This window comes from Suricata suricatta, chromosome 2, assembly GCF_006229205.1.
Source record: "Suricata suricatta isolate VVHF042 chromosome 2, meerkat_22Aug2017_6uvM2_HiC, whole genome shotgun sequence".
NCBI classification, from domain to species: domain Eukaryota; kingdom Metazoa; phylum Chordata; class Mammalia; order Carnivora; family Herpestidae; genus Suricata; species Suricata suricatta.
Window position 1 is genome coordinate 108047265 of NC_043701.1, and position 20877 is coordinate 108068141.

General features: G+C 51.2%; 1 long non-coding RNA gene across 2 annotated transcripts; it reads left to right on the forward strand.

The window, feature by feature from the left end:
* The first annotated feature begins 376 nt into the window (after positions 1–376).
* LOC115271947 lies at positions 377–7382 on the forward strand. 2 transcript variants are annotated; one of them, XR_003900176.1, is made up of 3 exons: positions 377–456; positions 1181–1306; positions 7249–7382. It is a non-coding gene; the product is annotated as an uncharacterized LOC115271947 (long non-coding RNA). The 2 variants fall into 2 exon arrangements; XR_003900178.1 differs by lacking the exon at positions 377–456 and adding an exon at positions 544–630.
* Positions 7383–20877: the final 13495 nt, after the last annotated feature.

The following is a 20877-nucleotide window of genomic DNA, read 5'->3' on the forward strand; positions in this document are numbered from 1 at the left end:
GCCATTTCTCTGAGCTAACGGGTCCAACTGTGTGCCACAGGGATGGTTTTATATCTCTCTACAGATCGGTGTGTTTTTATGACAACCGTCTCCATAGCAACCAGGTGTCCAGACACTAAATGGATCTCAAGGATATTAAACTTCAGCCTGGTGCCGGCTGCCACCCATTTCTTGCTGTGGGCTTAGGGGGCGTGGGGGGGGTGCTTCCCCGAGGCCCCTCTGGGCATGGGGACGGAGTGAAAAGGGAAAGAGATCATTTTCGTCACTTTTACTAATGACCCAGAAGATGAAACAGCGGGTAAACTAAATCCGCGTGACAGTAAATGCAGAAGTGTTACAAACAGCAGAGTGACCAGACATCTATGTCAATGGCCACGGAAGAAATAACCGAGCAAGAATTGTCCTGGAAAAGCCCTGAGTTGGCACAACTGGGGGCCAATATTCTAAAATGAGAAGGTGCCAGAGACTCACAGTGCAAGAATTGAGGAAATGGGGGAGGGGGAAGTTGGAGAGAGACAACAATGAAGCTTAAATCAGGGAAACCACACAGGAGCCCAGAGGGAAGGGGTCCAGGCTCTTGGAGATGAAGCTTAGATCCCAGTCAGGGAGATGAGCCCCCCCATTGTTGGGGTGAGTCCAGATTGCTGACCCTTGGAGGAATAGCAGGGAGGTGCCGGGGACGCGGGAGGCGATGAGGGCATCTCCTCAACATCTCATGTTGCTGGAGTCACATTGGGCTCTGCCCAGAGCCTGGGCAATGCCGAGCCCTCCCCTCAGCAGCCGTGCTGTACCTGGGCTCTCTTTTGTCTGCGAAGCGCTGCCCACGTGCACGATGATGTTCCAGGCAGAACCGGAAGGAAGGCACAGCTGATGAAATGGAACAAAGAGATTCGCAGTTGGAACCCCAGGAAGAAGTTTCCCTAGTGTCATCTAAATGGGCTGCAAATGGCCTTTTGCAGGGAACTCCCTGTCCTAATCTAAACCAGGACCGGACTAGGCAGGGTGGACTGCTGAGGGGGTGCGGGTGGGGGTGGGGGAGCACGTGGGTGTGAGGGGGGATGGCCACCTCTCACGTCCTGTCTCTCTCTTTCTCTCTCCCTCTCTCTCTCTCTGCAACCATTCTATAAGCCCAAGATTCATGCAGTTGAGTTTTGAATGTGCGGTTTCTCTGTCGTACCAGGACTCTCGGGGCCCCCGACCTCTCCCGAAAGAAAACTTGGGGTTAAATCTGCAACTGTCAGTGCATCTGGAAACAAAATAGAAGGAAACCACACTCTCCATGAATGAAGGAAGAAGCAGGAAGAAGGTAGTTTTTTTTTTCCCTTTTTCTTTTTTTAAAACATGAGCAAGATCCTCAATATGTTTGAGATTATTTAGCAAATTCTCTGAAAAGGGGCCTCGGGTCACTAACCAACAGATCTTGGAGGGAGAAACCACATTCTTCTGACATCCCTCCCCTCCCTGACCCCAAAGATAGCCGGGTGGGCGTCCTGGGGGTCTCTGTTTAGTTAACCATTAACAATTCATAAAAGTCCAGACCTCTGCACGATAAGTCCAGTCCTTGGAATGTTATTAGAAAATCCTATTTCTGGTCTGTTATGAAACAGGGGTTTTGATGTGCTGCCAGGTTTATGGGGAACTCTGGAAACAGAACACTTGCTACTCTGAGAAGCTGGGGCCAGTGGGTGTTACATAAAGCTTTCTTAGCAATTCAGGTTTATCACAGAATGCATAGAAAAAAAAAAGCAAACAAGTTAATGCAAAACATGAACCAACCCACTATCCCCATTTGCTCTGGGGCCAGCCAGCAAATCTGTGGGAGTGATTTTAATTCTTTGGGCCCCGTAGGCTGAAGGCTCGGCCCCCAAAATGCTTGGGTGGCCCGGGGCTGAAAGGTACCTTCACGAGGGATTCACGGCAACGCCAAGCAGCTCTTTTGGCCCTTGAACCGGTTGCTTATTGAAATTCACACAAACCCATCTTCTTTTCCTTTCTTGGGCCACTCTCAGCTTCTCTGGGCCCTTGCAGGGATAAAAAGGGAGTAAGGTCACATTATCGAAGCCCAGCCAAGTAAAATGCGTCTAATGGCATGACTGCGTGTCTGAAGTAAATGGATAAGAATCTCATCTCTAAATGCCTGGATCCAAAATTATGCAGATTGGGATCGAATTCTTTTATGGTCCTGGTTGCCAGCTTCAATGGGGTTTCTGAAAAGCATACGTCTGGTCAATTGTTTTCAATCTCCCTGGGGCGGGAGGGTAGCCGTGGAAGGACGCGGGGGCAGAAACCGCACGAATACCATGTGAACTGCAAATCAAGGCCAACAGCCTGTCCAGATCCGCTCACCCAGGAGCGGTGTCGCAGGAAGGACGAGAGGGTTTCTTGGCGATGCAGATGGTCTGACATGTTGGGCTGGGTGGCCGCGGGGGCACCTGTCAAGAGGGAAGATGGTGGAGTTGGAACTCAAGTGGAGAGAAGACAGGCGAATGGAGGGAAGCAGGGTTCCTCGGTGCTCAGTCTTTGATAAACCCATCTGGGGACCTGGAACCTCTCTTTGTGCTGTCCCTGGACCACAGTTCAGTGCCCACTTCTCGGACAATTCATGATAAGAACGTTAATTACTTCATTTGGGAAGGAGGACACCCATTTCATAAAATCCCAGAGCCCCATGTCCATGTGAAGGCAGCCCTCCACGGGTAGGTAACCGATCTTTACACTAATAAGATCACTCCAAATCTAGAAGATCCATATCCGCCAGTCCTTCTTTGCTGGAGAGAGGGGGTCTGGGGTGGAGAGCAAATGGTAAAAGAGGCTGTTGGCCTTGAAACAATGAAACAAACCCCAAGACCTCCTAGTTGGATTTGAATTTGAAGTCACCTAGTCGAAGGTGACTTTCTGTGTTAGGTAGTCCTTGAGAAGTCACCAGAAATCTGGAAAAGAGTTTTCCCTGAGGCTCCTCTTAAAAAAAGCTATTAAAAGTGAAAACAAGGAAAGACGGAGAACTCTAAAAGCAGGCAACAGATCTGCGGGGGGAAGATGGTAGGGTCCAGCCACAGTCCTATCACCCTTTAATAATAAGATCTTATTGTGCCCATTTGAGGATAACAAGAAGGGGAACGCTCTGCAGAAGGCTTCGCCCCAGGATTCCTGCCTCTGCCCGCAGGTGGGGGTGCCTGCCTGCAGACCTCGGATGGCGGCCAGCGTCTGGTCGTGGAAAGCTGTCCACAGCCAGAATGGCCATAATGAGCCAATTTCAATTGAAATGAGATCAGTACTACTCATTTTTCTCTTGCTGGCTCCCGAGTGATTCATGAATCTGAAAACTAGTTCATGAATCAGAGTGGGGGGAGGGCGGGGGAGCATTTGTGCAGTCGGGAACCTCAGTTTCCATTAGTTGCATAACGCCTGCCTGCTAGTTTAAACCAGTCTTTTCGGAAGCAGCTTTTGGCTTCTATTTATTTACCTAGTTTCTTTCTGCAAAGGGAGAGAAATGACACTGTGTACTGATTGTGTGTTCGTCTGTCTTGGTGGGTAGCTTCACACCCTTTGTGTAGCTAAGGATGAGTGTGCATATGTGTGTGTGTGTGTGTGTGTGTGTGTGTGTAATGGCCTTTGGATGCACATCCTGTGTGTGTGAGAGGGAGAGAGCGAGAGAGAGAACAAGCAACGTGAGACCGGCCGCGGGCCCTTTAAACCTGAATGGGAGCCAAGTTCATTTCTGAGCCGAGCTTCATAAGGAAGCAGGAGATGGGGCAGTTGGAAACCACAGCCCTGTGAGTGCTGATTACAGCCTGCTAAGGAAAATGAGATTTTTATCTCACAGGAATTCAGTTATAAAAATAAAATACAACGTCTGGCTTGATTCAGCTAAATGTACGGGCACCGGGGCGTTTTTAATTTAACAGGGAAGATGGACCAGAAGAATGACCTAAAACATTGCGTTTCAAGAAAGTCGGAGAGGAGAGGGGGCCGTTACAGGAAGGAAGTGTGGAGTGTGTGTGTGTGTGTGTGTGTGTGTGTGTGTGTGTGAGTGAGAGAGAGAGAGAGAGAGAGAGATGGAAGGAGAGAGGGAGGAGGGAGGGTGGTGGAGAGAGAGAAAAAAAAACCACCCTGCTGGCAAATGAATACAGCAGGGATGATGTCACTGGAACAGTTGGAGGAGAGAAGAGAAAAACAACTCGGAGCTGTGCTAATCCTGTTTGCTGCCCTGAAGGGAATGGAAGCCGGCCAAGGCAGGGAGTTCTGGGAAACCATATAAGGGTGCCAAACAAGCCTTGCCGCCAACATTGGGAACTGACAGCTTTGTTCTTTGTCACTTGGCTGCCCGCCAGAGGCCTCGTTTCAGCTCTGCGGCATGATTACCCTGGCTGGCCGCCAGCCCCGCTCAGAGCTCCTTTTCTTCTCTCCGAGCCTTTTTTTTTTTTTCCTCTTTCCCTTTGCCAAACATGGAGCAGTTACCATGGCAGTGGAAAGTAAAGTTAACACACACACACACACACACACACACACACACACACATACGCACACGCGCGCACACACACACACCCCAAAGTGGAGAGGCACACCCTGATCCAGATGTGCTGCTGGAGCCGAGAAAAAGGCAGTGCGCTATTCATCAGGCCTCTGCAGGGGCAGACGCAGAGCCCTAGCTGTCAGGCCCGGGGAGGTAACCCCAGGATAAACAGAGGACCATGGCGCAGACGAGGCCTGGCCCTGCTGTTTACAGAGAAGGGGGGGACGGGTGGGGGCTGGCTCCCAGGCCTTGTTTGCTTCTCTCTCTCTCTCCTTTCCTGAGGCATTGTGAAGTACGTAATGTGAAACGGAAAATGTCATGATTTCCACTGGGAACGTGTCCACAGTGTTTGAGAAAGATCCAGAAACCTCGGGTCCCTAAAGCGCCGGAGAGAACAGGAAGGGGGGGGCGTGGATGGTCAAGGTGGCCCCTGGGTCACTAAGGTGAACGCAGGGGCCGCGCAGCCTGCTGGCGCAGAGCCAAGCTGGGCCCCCGGGGCTCTGGGTTGTGGGGTGCATGCAGCCCCAGGGACTGGCCTGGCCCCACGCGGAGCCCAGGAACCCAGGCGCAGGGTGGGGGGCCTCTTTGCCACCGCACGGAGCACAGGCTGTTTCGCTTTACGAGGGGACCGTGTGAAGAGTCCAGTTGACTATTTTTAATCGGGTTCGGCTTTCACCTGCTTAGAAAGTGGAACATCTCCTGGGAGGTGACAAGTCGTGATCAAAGGCAGGTCTCCAGGCACAGAACTGGCAGGCATCCCAGCTTTCCCCACTGCAGAATCTGACACTCCTCGCCCTCAGGGTACAGCAAGATTCTCGGAAAGGCCTCTTCTGTTCTAGAAGGTGTTGCAGCAGGGGCTGACTTGGCCGTTTCCTGGCGGCGTCACATGGGAGCCGGAAAGGCCGAGGCGGGGGCCGCCAGCACCAGGCCTCCAGCGCCTCCCCGTCAAACAGTTGGGCCCACCACGGCTCCCTCAGATGCACCACAATCAGCCCTCTGAAAAGGACCTCCTCTGCCTTGCCAGGGCCTGGGTGCCCGACTCCCATGTCCATGGCTGGCAGCGGAGGTGCCAGGCAGGAAACGGCTCAAGGTCACGGTAGAAGAAGTTGGCAAAGAGGAGCCAGATCCCAGAAGTCCTTGCTCCTGCTCCTCTCTGCTTCTAGAACGGGCCTGACTGCCTTTCTCAGGATGCACGGGGTGGACTACGTGGTGCAGGGCAGGGGGCATCCCTACCTCCTTGGGCGATGCTCCCCAGGCAGATCAGGGCCCCTGAGAGGGCATTCCCATCACCCATCCCTATAGGACAGAATCCCTGGACCGCCCCCACTATGGCCTCAGTGCTTCCCAGGCCCCCAGGCTGTCACCAGAACCAAGGACATGGCCACGGAGGGGTGGAGTAAAGGGATGGGTTCCTCCCAACTGTACCCACAGCCTTGTGGGCCCAAAAGAAGGTGGAGGCTAGCAAGGGACAGCATCTAGGGCTGGCCGGGGGGACAGAGTGCAGAAAACCTTGTCCGAACCAACAAGCCCCCAGTCCTCCGGGGGCGGGGAGGGACTCAGAGAGGGTCAAGGGGCCCTCTGGCCTTCAAGCAGGGACAGCCTCTGAAGCGAGAGGCCACCCCAAAAATGAGCAGGGCCCAGCCCTGAGCTCAGAGCTGACTGCAGCAAAGGAGGCGCTCACCAGTGACTTTCTCAAAGCAACACTGGGTCCGGATGGTTTCGAGTCCATGTGGCCCATTGGAGACAGTGTCGCCCAATGTCTGATAGCGTTCCCAACCTGATCCGCTGAGCCTGTGTCTCCCTCTCTGGGTGTTGCCAGGAAGACCAGCCTGCCCTTCCCACCTCGGATGGGGGTGAAAATCAGGTTCCCTGGGCCTTCTTTTCAGAAGGGCAGTGTTCTCACTGTACAAAAAGGGTGAGCAGGGGTGGGGAGAAATGGGGAGATGTGGGGAACCCCCGTGCACCTCACCCAGTGCCTCTGTGTATCGGGTCCCCTGGCCCCACAGAGGTGAATTGGGTTCCCTCGGGGGCTCCTCCTTCCTCAGGATCCATGAATTTAACGTGGCACTTTATGAAACAGCAGAAAAACCATTTACCCTCACTTACAGATTAATGTAAGTTTCCTATTAGGTTTGTCAGGCAGACAGAAAAGGAAGATCCTGGGGGAGTTTTCTTTCCTGAGAAACCCAGGGAAAGCAAAAACAGATCTGTGTGTGTGTGTGTGTGTGTGTGTGGCCGGGGGGGAATGCAGCAACAGAGACCTATAGCAAGAAGTTTATTTGCAAACAGGTTAGCTGCTCAAATCCTCCTGTGATCTTTTATTTCTGGTGCTGGTTATTCTCCTTCATTAAGGAGCCCAATTTAATTTCTTGCTTCACCTGCACGGTAAACATAATTACATACAGACATGAAGCCTGCACTCAAAATCAATGTAAGGGGGATGCCACCTTTGCCTTTGGTCATCACAGCCATAATAGACAACATTTAAAATACTTCTCGGGGCGCCTGGGTGGTTCAGTCGGTTGAGTGTCCGACTTTGGCTCAGGTCATGATCTCACAGTTCGTGGGTTTGAGTCCTGCATCGGGCTCTATGCTGGCAGCTCGGAGCCTGGAACCTGCTTCGGATTCTGTGTCTCCTCCTCTCTCTTTCTCTGCCCCTCCCCTGCTCATACTCTGTCTGTCTCTGTCTCAAAAATAAATAAACATTAAAAAAATTTTAATACTTCTCTTTGCAGACGGACAAGAGAGACTCATCACCAGCCCTGTAGCTGAGAGAAGATTTTGTATGTTAGTGAAAGTCAAGGATCGGAGATTCAGATAAAGCGCTAACATGAACTTCATGGAGTCAAGGGCCTGTTTGTTTACTAAGGATTCTAGGATGACTGTGAGATAAAACACTCTGTGCGGGGCTCCAAAGATGGCTGCTGCTTTTTGTTTATTTTTTTATTTTGAGAGAGAGAGAGAGCATGAGCAAGGGAGGGACAGAGAGAGAGGAGAGAGACAGAATCCCAAGCAGGCTCCATGCTGTCAGCACAGAGCCCGACTCAGGGCTTGATCCCATGAACCATGAGATCGTGACCTGAGCTGAAATCAACAGTGGGACGCTTAACCGACTGAGCCACCCAGGAACCCCAGTACTGCTGCTTTAATAGGCACGGGACTCCTCATTACCTGGAGCTCAAGCCTGAACCAGAGGGGTGCATAAAGAGAACCTGGCAAGGCATTTTGGGCTCCAGCACCCCACCCCCTCAACGCACACCCCTGTCTCACCACCCTGGCCTGCTAACAGCTCTCCCTAGAAACTGAGCACTAGGGTGGGGGTGGAGTGGGGGTTAGGATGCGTTGTATTCATTGGGAGGGAAAGACGGTGGCCGTTTGCATAATCATCTTCAAGCCTCCACTGGACAGATCTGGTGAGTTGGAAGACTCAGCCAGGTCCGGGGAAGCACTACCGTCATCTGTCCCCAGATCAGTGTTTCGGAGCTTACAGAATTAGCTGGGGCCTAAGAAGCCTGCTCTGACTTTTTCTAGCAGGAAGGATTAGGAAAACTACCATTTACCAAATGGGTTTTGAGGGTTTTGAAAAGAGACTCGAAGGTTTGCTCTAACATTCAAATGTTCGCGATGCACCTTACTAAATCATGCATCTTCCTGGCACAGGAGGTCACAAGGTGGACCAGCTGACGCACACGCTAATGAATCTTGGGGTCATCCTGTTTAAAACTGTGCCACCCAGACACCTCTAGGATTAGTAAACAAGTTCCTCTTTCTAATCTCGATAGCTTGCTTTACTAGTGCTGCAAGACTTCCCCCTGCAAGGCTTGAGAGAAGGTCTCCAGCACCTCGGCGTGTAGGGCCATATGCACATTCAACCTGCCTGTGCGTGTGGCAGTCCCCACATTCCGGAAGGCCGTGGGGACAGCTGCTGTCACTCTTCTGCTCTCAGATGAGGACTGAGTAGATGGAGGTCTCTAGAGGCCTCCTACAGGCCCTGAAGGCCATCACTGAGGGGAGTCCAAATGAAGACCTACAGGGGGCACCCCAAACCGCTCCAGGACCTGGGTCCTCCCCTCGAGGAGGCCCAACCCAGATTGCCAGGAGAAATACCTCCTGGGGCCACAGGCTGGGCACTGACACCTAGCCTGCTTCCTGGTCCTTTTAGATTTACACAAAAAGGCATCAATTAAAACCAGGAATGTTCTTTCTGGCCACCGAGTGAGCCCTGGTGCATAAATCTGGGCTGATGTCACACACGGGCTTCCATCCACCTGGCTGGGGTCAACGTGGGACAGGATGGGAAGGGGAGCAGTGATGTTTCCCTCGCCCGTCGGCAGAGAGGGACTGCGGGGCTCCAGAGGCCCAGATGAAGTGCTCGCTAAAAGTGACCCTCCCTCAAGTGTCTACATATCCCTCCAGCCTGGGGACAGCTTCTCAAGGCCCAAGGTGAACCGGGAACCTGGTGGCCTCAGGCAATTCTTATGCTTCTCTGATTGTCTCCCGTTCCCCACTTTGGTAGATGACATCTCTAAAGCATTTGACGACCCTTCAGTCGAGGGAGAGCTGCAGGAAGGTCACCGGTGCCACAGCACGCGGTGCCAGATGATTTCTGTCACCAGCATTGGCGTTTGAGGCAGGAAGGCCCTTACTAACGCCACCGGTGCATGAGCCGGGCTCTGACTCTGCACGACTGGACCGGGGGCTCGGTCTCCATATGTCCTACACGGGTCCGGAGATCCAATCCACCTGCTAAGTAACTATGATGAGTTACCTAAGGGGCGGTTCTGTGACGGGCGGACTGCACATCTTGCTTTTTGAGGGTCAAGGCTGAGTGTCCGCTCTTCCCTGTATCCTTGTAGAAACTGGCAGGATACCGTGCCTTGCTGGCAGCCGCCAAAACTCTCTTCTTGGTGGACTGAACGTTAAGAGAAAGGGACGAGACCCCCAGAGGCATGTGGGCTTAGCCTGAGCACTGTCTGGACTCTGGAACATTCAAGTTCCGCCTTAAAGACGGTTACAAACCAAGTGAAGTCTCAGGGCTGCTTGGACCCCCCCCCCACTCCCTTCCCCACCCCAGGGGCAGTTGCAACCCCGAGGCTTATCCAGTTGGCTTTTCACCAGCCCACAGAGGGGACGCCTTGCTAGCAGACCAGAAAATGACCCATTCCGTCATGCCGTTTAGTCATGGCCCAAATCTAGAGTGTTTGACTCTGCTAACTATGGATTTCATTGCAGGGACCTGCACAGTTATACCACTTCATGCACAATAACAGCGGAGGGGCTGTTTTTGGTTTTCGTTTTGTTTTATTTTGTTTTTTTAAAGATAAATAGAAAAGTCTCTAATATTCAGCCAGAACGTGTCCTTGTGGCCTGCGTAGGTTTTTAGCCAAGCAATACTGCATATAATCAGGAAAAGGCAAACACGTATATTATCTACATCTCCTCATAACTGCACGAGATAACGTAAAACTGCAGGAAGTACGGAGCAAAAAGAATAAAAGCGGTCTGTTCAGCCCCTGGCATGCCTTCCCTCCCCGCCTGCTCTAAGAACACCCTTCCGCAGATTAGGATGAGGCAGGCTGTGAAAACACACACCCTGCCCCTGCCCCTTGTCAAGGCTGGGCCGGGTTCCTATTTCCTGAGTTACAAATCACCTTAACATCTGCATCGTATCTGCTGGAGTTTAGGTTAGGCCCGAGAAGTGCTTCCAGCAAAAGTCCCAGGCTGGCTTTGGGGCCAGGGGTGTGGCCCACTCTGTGCACATTGATCGACTGTTGCCCATGGGCAAAGCCTTAGGGAGGGCACAATCAGGTAGGGGGTCAAGAAAAGCGGTGGGGACAGCATGCCTTGATTCTTCGGGTGAATTCTGATTTCTCAGCAGTACCCATGATTAAGGAGGACGATGCCTCGTCTCCAAGGTGGGGGTTTCTGCCCAGGCTCTCCAGGTACAGGTGAGCAGCAGTAGGTCCTTTGTCAAGTGCCCCAGAGACACTGACTGCACACCTGCTCTGCCCAGAGTCTACAGCAGCCTTGCTCTGCTTGGCCCCAGGACGGACTCTGCCTTCCTGAGGCTCAGTTTCTCCGAGGTGGCAAGCGGGGTAGAGGAGGCAATCTCCATGGCACACCCAAACCCAGAGGTCTTCAGCCTCTCTCCCAGAGAGGAAGCTCTAGCTATATTTCAGACCATGCTAGAGACTCTTTATGGAAATGTGGGGATTGGCTAAATGAAATCTGGGAACTGGATCCAGCTTAAAGGTAGGGAAACCCAGCCTGCACTGGGGCCCTCTGCACACTGGAGAAAGTGGGCTTCTGACAAGGACTCATTGCTCAGAGATTCACTTAAGTGCGTTTGCTCCCTCTAGGGCAGGCTTCTTTGCTGTGGCTTCCTTCCCAGCAAGGACAGGGGAAGCCCCAGACTTGCTTCTCCTGGAGACATCTAGTGCCTGGAGTGGCTGGTCAGGAAAGCCAGGGATCATCACGATGCAGAGAAGGAGCAGACTAGCACAGGCAGGACTGGGCAATTGCCCAGAGGAGGAAGGAACCACCACCAACCAAATTCCTTATGACGTGTGCACTTGACAATTTCCAAAACACTGTCAAAGCAAAGAGCTCAGTGGAAGGCAGGCACATTCTCCCTGGACGCTCTTCCTGATTTCCAAACCAAACCACCAGAAACATGAAGAGAAAACAAAAAGAATCACCAGGAACAATTAAGGTGTCCAGTATTTCCTGAGACACGGCTCAGACAACTGATCATGATAAAGACAAAAAAGACCATGCCAGGCAAAACCTCTGATGCCTTCATTGATCGGATTCTTTCACTGTCAAAAAGGAATGTGGTAAGACAAGCAGGAGCAGGGAAAAAAAAGGAAAAGAAGGAGAGTGACTGGGGGAAAATGGGCCTGTGGCCTTACCTGCTGACAAATAGCAAAAATCTAAGCACTGTTCCTTCTGGCATTCATGAGTAAACTCAAGAACTGGCCTATTTGTGTGTATTCCCATTAACCTGATCCATTAGACCTCACAAAAAAATTTAAACACTCAACTGGTACTATGAATCTACAATCTTAAAGGTCAAAGAATTGTATTGTAGACAGTAATTTTGCATTTTAATTTATTTTTAAGGTTTATTTTTGAGGGAGAGAGAGACAGGGTGTGAGCAGGGGAGGGGCAGAGAGAGGGAGACACAAAATCTGAAGCAGGCTCCATCCAGGCTCTGAGCTGTCAGCACAGAGACCAATGCAGGGCTCGACCTCCCAAACCTTGAGATCATGACCTGAGCTGAAGTCGGCCACTTAACAGACTGAGCCATCCAGGTGCCCCATAATTTGGCATTTTAAATGAAAAAGTATTCCTTACAGGCCTCTGGAAATGGCAGAGGGCGTGTGTGTTGAGGGTGTTGGGACAGGAAGGGAGCCTGGCTTCATCCCTGAGCCACCAGCCCACTGAGCCCTGTGTAGGGGACGGGCAGTGCGGGCGGGGCCTGGTTGAGACGGTTCTGTCAGAGCACAGTCCTCTCCATCCTGCTCATCCCTACCCACTGGGGTTCCTGCACCTTTCTCATTTCTAATCTCCCAGGCTTCCTTTCCCATTTCCAGGCCTCTTGCTGAAAATCTGGCTTTTTAGAGTATGCCTTCAGATCCTCCGTTGGATGTGGTGGACGTGATGCTGTCCCGACCTCAGGCCACCGAGGATAACTTCCTTGGGAGTCTAGCTGTCCCCCTGTGCCCAGAAGACCTGGGGCCACAGCTGCTCAAGCAGGGAGGCATCCTTCATGACCCAAGTATTTATTAGCACCTGTCCTCCACTGGGGCCTTCTCCTGACTTGGAGAAGCAGCAAAGCACAAAACACCTGCTCCCAGGGAGTCCCCAGTCTCACGGGCAGAGACCAGGAATACATAAAGAACCACACACCAGGAAAAAAAAAAAAAAAAAAAAAAAAAGAACCACACACACATGAACTGGGAAATAGCTGACCTTCATTCTGGATGGAGGTGCGAGCCAGGTCAGCAAGATCTGGGGGCAGCGTCCCTGGAAGAGGGGCCTGCTGGGTCCCGGGGAGCAGGAAGGAGTCTGGTGTATGTAAAACAGAGCAAGGGGGACTCGGGAAGGAGGGAGGGAGCCTGTAGAACTTCCAGTACGTGTTCTGGATAGAATGGTAACCCGCCGTTGGTTAGAGAGCATCAGGGCTGGGACAGGTTTGGTCACCTTCACTTTGGTGGCCGTGTGAAGAAGGTGCGTCTGGGGGAGCCCAAGATGAGGTGGGAAGCCTGGTTAGGAGACATGTTCTGGGTCCCAGCGAGGGGGAGGGCTCTGCCCTAGCATGGAGGTCCCTAGCATGACCTTTGGCAATGCCCCCGCCCTGCCCCGGCTCAGTGAGTGGTGTTCTGGGACCCAGGCGGTGTCTCCCCTCTGCGTGCCATCTTCCAGAGTGCTCCCGCCCCAGAGCGGGATTAAATCCAACTGAGGAAGACCTCTAGGTCATTTCTGGCTTTAAAATGGCATCACAGAAAAGATATACTTTGCCAGAAGCTTCTCTCGCTTGACCCAGAATGCTCTGCACGGTCACACTGTGGCTTCCTGGTCCTATCTGCCACCGGTCTGTCCCGCTCCACAGGCAGAGTCTGGCTGCTTCTCGGCCTCTGACCTTTGGCTCTGTCTCCTGGGTTCGCCTATCAACCCAGTGGCTTCAGGGACAGAACGCACCTCAAGGACCCTCTAGTTGGACTTGGCTTAATGGTGCCCACACTGGGCACCATCCCTTTGGGCGGAGCTCACCCAGGCCCTGCCTCAAGGTGGGCAGCCCTGTCAACCGAAGACCAGTGAGCAGACCAGGTTCAGAGGTGAGACAGGAAAAAAGGGCAGAGCCTCACCTGCTGAGGAGGGAGGCAACAGAAGAGTAAAACACTTCCATACGGATTTCTAGAAGGTGGGATTCTAGAGAGATTGTCGGAAGGATGCTGCCCTTCCCTCGGGTGCCCACCCTCTGTCAGTTCCGGGCAGACAGTTTCCATATTTTGATCTCACCACACCTGTAGCACAGGGATTGTCCTCGCATCACAAATGAGGAAACTGAGGTTCAGACAGCCTTACAAGCATGTCAAGTAAGCTCACAGGGGCCCCTGGGTGGCTCAGTCAGATGAATGTCCAACTTCGGCTCAAGTCATGATCTCACAGCTCGTGGGTTGGAGCCCCACGTCGGGCTGTGTGCTGACAGCTCAGAGCCTGGAGCCTGCTTGCGATTCTATGTCCTTTTCTCTCTGCCCCTCCCCCTGCTTGTGTTCTCTCTCTCTCTCTCTCTCTCTCTCTCTCTCTCTCAAAAATAAAGAAACATAAAATTCTTTTAATAAAAAAAAAAAAAAAGGCGGCTCATCTAGCGGTGTTCAAGGGTGTCCCATCCCAGGTCTGTGTCTGCAAAGCCTGGGCCTGTCCCTGTTCCTGCTTAGGGAGATGGTGGCCCTTGGAACCAGGACCCGTGGGAATATGCCAGACTGTCTTTGCTCCCTGCTCCAAGAGTCAGCCAGGAGAAGGAAGCTTGCCTCAGGCCCAGCCTGGGCCTCAGTCGGTATAAATCCTGTGCGTTCATCTGTCCCCGTGTCTGTTTTCGTGTTAATGGGCTCCTGAGTCTCCCTTAAGCATTATCAGTGCTTTCTGTTTTCCTCAGATTCTCAGCGACCTGGGGAAGGACTGGACTGTACACTTCTTGTTTCCAGTTGCACAGCTCCAGGCTCTGTGCTCTGTACCCAGGGAACATTCGATGAGTGTTATTGACTAGCTGACTCAGGCACTGTCTGCCCACAAGAGCTGTTTTGAGCAGCTTTGACTGAAATACGGATGGAGTCAGTTAAAGTCAAATAAGCAGTCTGGTCGATTTTTTTCTTCCTCTCCACCCCCCCAACCTTTCCCAACGCCACCGGCAGACTGTGGGTTCTCTCCTTCCCGGAGGAGGACAAGCACCCACAAAGCACCCAGGTCCCCTGAGCAAGGCAGCCCACTTCCTCCACCACTGGAGTGTGTCAGACAGATCCTCATTCTCCAAAGTGCCACCTTCACCTGGCGAATGTTATTGGACACTTGCTCTTTGCCAGGCAGAAGGGAACAAAGAGGACCTGGCTCTCTGTGTCCCTTCTTTGTCATTTGGTGACAAATGTAAGGATTCACTCTTCTGGAGCTGATGGGTTCCCTTCTTGGGCTCCTTTAGGCACAGACCAAAAGGCATGGGCAGTTAATCTTATGGGAAGGAAAAGTGGTGGAGAGAGGTGAGTAGGTTGACCCTGGACTGTTGTTCGGAACTTCACAGAACTCAGCAAAAACAGAGTGGGAGGTGGGAACGGGGTGGGGGGGGGGCAGAAGAATGGTTTTTCCAACTGAACTCCCAAGTCAACCTTGACCAAGCTCCAGCCTGGACCCTGCCTGTTTAGTCTACCATTGCTTCAGGCCCTGGTATGGAAGGCAGGAAGAGCATTTAGAAACAAGGAAAGAAAGAAAGAGACCCAGAGGAGAGAGAGGAGAGAGAAGGGTAAAAAGGAAAGGTTTTGGACCCTCACCTTACGTGGCCCCCATCCCCCTGCCCAACCCCCCACCTCAATGAAGTCAAGGGAGCTTGTAAAAACCCACAGGCTAATTCCAGGCTAATTCCGTAGTCTTTAAAGTGGAAGCTCTCCTGCAGCAAAGGTGACAGGCTGTGGCTAGTTCCAAGCCTCCCCTGGGGGCTCCGCTGATCCCCAGCTGTCCACCCCCAGGGGAGAGAGCACAGTCTGCAGAGAGGGGAAAGAAGCCTTAGAGGAGGGGGGAGGCATCGCTCCCCAAAAGAAAATCTCCTCTTCCCATCCTCCAGAACCATCAGCTCCAGGGTGGCGTCACTCATGAGCTGCTTCCACTCACAGATAAAACGAGAGGGGAGAGTGGAGAGGGAGGGAGAGAAGCCAGCACAGATGTGAATTACTGGGTAATGCTGAGCGGCTCCCCTACTGAGCCTGTTGCCATGGCAACACACTCAGACTATGGACCACTTTGGGAGGGGGTGCAAGGAAGCACAGGGAAACATCACGAAAAACAGCAGTGTGAGTTTGGGCCTCGGCTTTCTGTATTTCTGGAAGCACTTTTTTGGACAGATGCATTTTTTTTTTTTTACCCCTGCCCCTCGTTCTCTTTCCTGCACATTCAGCAGTCATGGAGGAAGCCCAGCGCTTCCAGACTTTCACCATCTTCTTTCCCACACTTACGCCTCGCCATTATTCAGAATGCCCCTCAAGCCCGTGTTCCCTAAATAAAGCAGGAGGCTGTCGGATGTCCCCTCCACACATGCTTTATGATACTCTCATATTCACTATTGCTGTATTCAATCTTGCATCTACAGCATGGATTTACTAAATGTCTTGGGTCGATCACATTTATCCTTGATATGAGCTCTCTGAGCCCTTCTTTGTTCTGTGCCTTCCTCCTACAGTGACTGCTCCAGAGTATGACATATCGTGAGAAGGGTGGGCTCTGTTTCTGCAACGCCACGAGCCCAACCAAGTTAATAGGGGAGTTGGGGGGTGGCAGGTGGTGAGGAGCAGAGGGTAACCTTATTTGCAGTCCCAGATCTCAGACGTGAAGAGGCCTGCGTGAGAGCTGTTCATCCAGTTAGCATTTGTTCGATTTCTTCTTGAACACACATCTATCTTCTTCAGGAGAAGACCATTCAATGATTTAGCAATTTCCTCCTCAAAAATGCCCCAAAAACGTGCCGGTTATTTCCTGGGTGGGATTGTCTTCTCATGCCCCCAGGTCTTTCTGCAATATATTGAGCACCCAGTGGGTAGAAGGTGTCTGGCATTTCGTTTAATCTTGTCATCCCCACTTTACAGATAGGAAAAGTGATGTTTGGAGAGGGAGACTCCCTAAGTCACTCAGTGAATGAGTAGCAGAGCTGATACTGGACCCCCGTTGTGTCGGACGCCAAAAACCACGCGGTTCTGCGGCCCCTTGCTGCCTCTTCGGGTATGCTGAGGATGAAGGAGCCAGTTTGAACCAGCTGAGGGGGACGGAGGGGAAGAAGGAGACTGACTCTGTGAGCCACTGACCTGCTCTCAGAGCCAAGTTGTGGGGACTGGAGCTCAGTGTCGCTGAGCAAATTATTGTCGGGGCAATGACATACCTTCTCACCACCTCCCTCTTACTAAACAGAGGAGCAACAGGGATAGGCAAGAGGGAAGTGTGGCAGGTGCCAGCAACCATTCACCGAGGCCTCAGTTTATGGTCCCACTGGAGCAGGTGGGCTTAAGCAGAATATCCTTCGAAGTTATTGCCATGTCATAAGATATCGGCATATACAACGGTAATAACAATACCATGACGTCCCATTTATTGAGCGTTTATAGGCTTCAGGCACTGTCTTAGATGCTTTATAGTCATGACTTTATATAACTGGCTCAAAATGTTCAAGTCACATGCCCAAGGTCCCACAGCTAGTGAGTAGCAGGACTTCAACCCGGTCTATTTGCAAACCTGTGCTCTTTCCAACACCGAGCACCGACTCCTGAGTCATCAATTCACTTGACAAGTATTTATTGAATACTTGCTATGGTAGGTACTGCCCTGGATGCTAGGGATACTCAGTGAATAAAGATCCTGGACCTTGTGAGAAGGGAGGGGGAGTACAATGGAAAGAAGGAAAAGACAAACAACAACAACAAAAAAAACCCAAAAACCAGAACCAACCGTAGGCAGGAGGACCTGGGAGGCAGGTGAGGTCAGTGATGTAGGCAAGTTCAAAAGAGGTCGCGGTGGGCCAAGCAAGCAGGTGAGATCAGAGCTGGCCCTCGGCAAGAGACTTAGCCACAGCACTGTCAGTGGAAGACAGTTGCAGACATAGAGAACAGACAGGACAACAGCACTGCAGTGGGCCATCCCTGGGGTGAACCCCTGTGGGGTTCTGAGCAGATATAGTGCAGGTGTCAAGGATAGAAGCGAGAATGCCTACTGGAGGTCACTGAAACAATCCAGGGGGACACGGTGGTGGCCCAGGGTGACAGTGAGTGGAGCCGGGTATATTTTCAGGATGGTAGATTTCCTGATAGTTCACAGGCAGGGTATAAGAGACAGAGAGAAATCAGTATGACTTCAAAGTCTGGGGCTTGATTGGCTTGGAGAAAGATGTTCCCACCAGCTGGGACAGGAAGGCAGTGAATGAAGCAGGTGTGGCGGGGTGGGGCTCCAAGGGCTGGTGAGGAACTCAGTGTTAGACACGTGGAGTTTAAGATGTCTATTCACTTTTCAGAGATGTCAAGAAGGCCTCTGGGTATATTTTGAATGTGGGAAATATTTTGGAACATCTATAAATAAGTATGACTTTTAAGATTTCAGGTGTAAGCTTCATTCACCAGGGGAACAAAAACGGTATCAAACTTCTTATTTCACAGAAAACGCTTCATGGATTAAGTGCCATAGTATTCAGTACAGTAGAAATTCCTGACCTGGGTGGGCAGGGAAAAAGGAGGAAAAATCACCCAGAAGCAGAAGAGGAAGCTGGTCTAGGATTACTAATTTTTGTTCCAGATAATAAGAGCTGGCTGAATACATTCAGAGAAACCTTATGTCTGAGGAATAAAATGAATTTGAAATAAGTACTGTAGCTGAATGGAGAATTCAAATTTCAAATAAAAACCCTAATTAACTTCACATTAGGTTAACAAAACTCTTGGGACCTAGTCATTAACCAGAAGTTAACCAGAGAGCCAACAGGTAATTATAGGTAGTTCTTTCTCTGAATTAAGGAGTGGAAAAGGACCCCTGGATGGCTCAGCTGGTTAAACAACCTACTTCAGCTCAGGTCATGATCTCACATTCGTGGGTTCGAGCCCCGCGTTGGCTCTGTGCTGACAGCTCCGAGCCTAGAGCCTGCTTTGGATTCTGTGATTCCCTCTCTTTCTGACCCTCCCCCACTCACATGCTGTCTCTCTCTCTCTCTCAAAAATAAAATAAAAACATACAAAAAATTAATTTAAGAAGAAGTGGAAAGCATCATTGTTCTACCTTCTCCACACCAATCTTACTTTAAAGTGTTTCCAAATTTCTTGCCTAGTTGCTACAAGTCTCAGGAAAAAAGCACGACCTTGTCACCCAACTGTTGGAGCTCCTGCTTTGGGTAAGTCACAGCTCCCAGTGTCTTTCCTTCTTGAGCCCTCGCTTCTCCGTGTCCCTTTTGATATCTCTACTTTCTGATGTGTGGAAATGAATCTCATCAGTTCAGATCTTGGGAAATCACCAGGCAAGACTGTGAAGTTTCGAGTCTAAAATAATCATGGAGACGTCGAGAATTTACAGAACCAGTTCAGGCTGCACAAAGTTCAGAAAGTTCAGACAAAATACTCCTTGGCAAGGCTTGGTGGGAACTTCAATGGGACAAACAAGATTTGAAGCCTTGCTGGAGAAAATGGGGCTCCTTATCACGGAGCCCACGGCACCCCTGTTAGTGTTCTCTTCTGTTTTTCTCTTGGGCTCTTGATTCTGTTTAGAAAATCTCTCATCATTGTCACCAGCAGGGTTTATGATGAAGGGGGTCTGTGTGCATTGAGTGAACCAAAGACAAGCCCAGGCCTCTGTGGCCACTGGCAACCATTTTTGGATGAAGAGGGACAAGGTAGCCCCCTATTACTTCACCTTGGCGCTTGCATACACAGCATTGCACCAGCCCCCCTGTACTGAAGGCTGATGGCCTCCGTCACTATGAGCCAGCTTAGAGCATGAAAGGATGTTTACAGCCTCCAAAGAACCAGGGGACATGACCGACAGAGGGTGATGGTGTCTTTCTCGGTCTCTCTCTCTCTCTCTCTCTTCCATACACACACACACACACACACACACACACCATTTCACTTGAGTATCCAATGTCCGCTGATATGACCCCCACTCCTGCTAGGTTTGGAAACCAATGAAAACTCCTCCATTTGATAAACATCACCAACACCGTCTTCCTACACACAGTGGTAACTGTCTATTTACACATCTCTTTCCTCACCAGTCTGTGAGCCCCGTAAAGACGAGGATGGGGCCCTTCAACTTTGTATCCAGAGCAGGAAGCCCCTCAGCCCGGTGCACAGTGGGTGCCCAATAAACATTAACTGGTTGGATGGGGAAACTGAGACAGGTCTTGTCCTGGGGTCACACTGTGAGCCCCAGGTCTGGAAACAAAAAACTCTGAATTTGCATTTGCAGACCAGAGGGCAGAGGAGAGCAGGTGCTCTGAGCTTGACATGATCCACAAAGAATATTTCCTGAGCTTCCCTCTAAGAAGGGGCCAAGGAAGCTAGCCGTCTTTTGCCTCTGGCTTTTGTGCATCTGCCCGATGGAGGCAGCCCCAGAGGACAGGTCCCGGGTCCTCTGCTGGGAACATCACGGCCCAGGCCGCTCCCCACCGATCTGCAGGATAAATGTCAGAGGGAGGGGAGCACAGCCGCATTGGCACACCACATTCTACTCATTCTGCTGAGGGTCATGCTTCGAAAATATCTCTGATTTTGTTTTCATAGCTTGTTAACCTTTTCCTTCCCAAAACAATGCCCGTGTTTGTTTTGGCTCCTGTCACGTACTGAGGACGGGTCTGAGTGGGTTGCACAAAAGCATTTTTTCCCTTAATCTCATCACAAGAGCTCCTCAGTCTCGAATTCTTCCCAGGGCTCGCTTGCTGCACAGTGATCTCCTCTCGGAATCATTTTCTCTTTGTGAAGCTGGGAGAGCCAGTGTGTTTGGCTGTGTAGGGAAACGGGGACACGGAGCAAAGACAAAGGCAAAGAAAGCAAACACGGGCAATTGACTGAGAAGCTCCCTTATAAAATGGACCCAACCTAAAAGGGCTGCAGCTTCCCGCCGGGATGTCCGAAATCTGATTTGCATTAGAATGCCACGCTGAGGTCACCTCCCTCTCTTGTTTTTCCTCTACCTGAAGTTGACAAAATGTGTGAATAAAAGGGCCAAAGCCTTCACATCTGGTATTTCCTGTGCGTCCAGAGTATCTTATTTCATCCTTTCTGCCCCTTGAATGTTGGCCATGCTGGCTTGGTACTCACAGGCAAGTGGCCTTTCCCACATGTTTTCTCTTCTTCTTCTTCTATTTATTTATTTACTTACTTACTTACTTACTTATTTTTTTAATGCTTTTTATTTATTTTTGAGAGACAAAGAGAGACAGCTGGAGCAGGGGAGGGTCAGAGAGAGAGGGAGATACAGAATCTGAAACAGGCTCCAGGCTCTGAGCTAGCTGTCAGCACAGAGCCCGACGCGGGGCTCGAACCCACTAATGTGAGATCTGACCTGAGCCGAAGCCGGAGGCTTAACCGACTGAGCCACCCAGGCGCCCCCTTACTTACTTATTTTGACAGGAG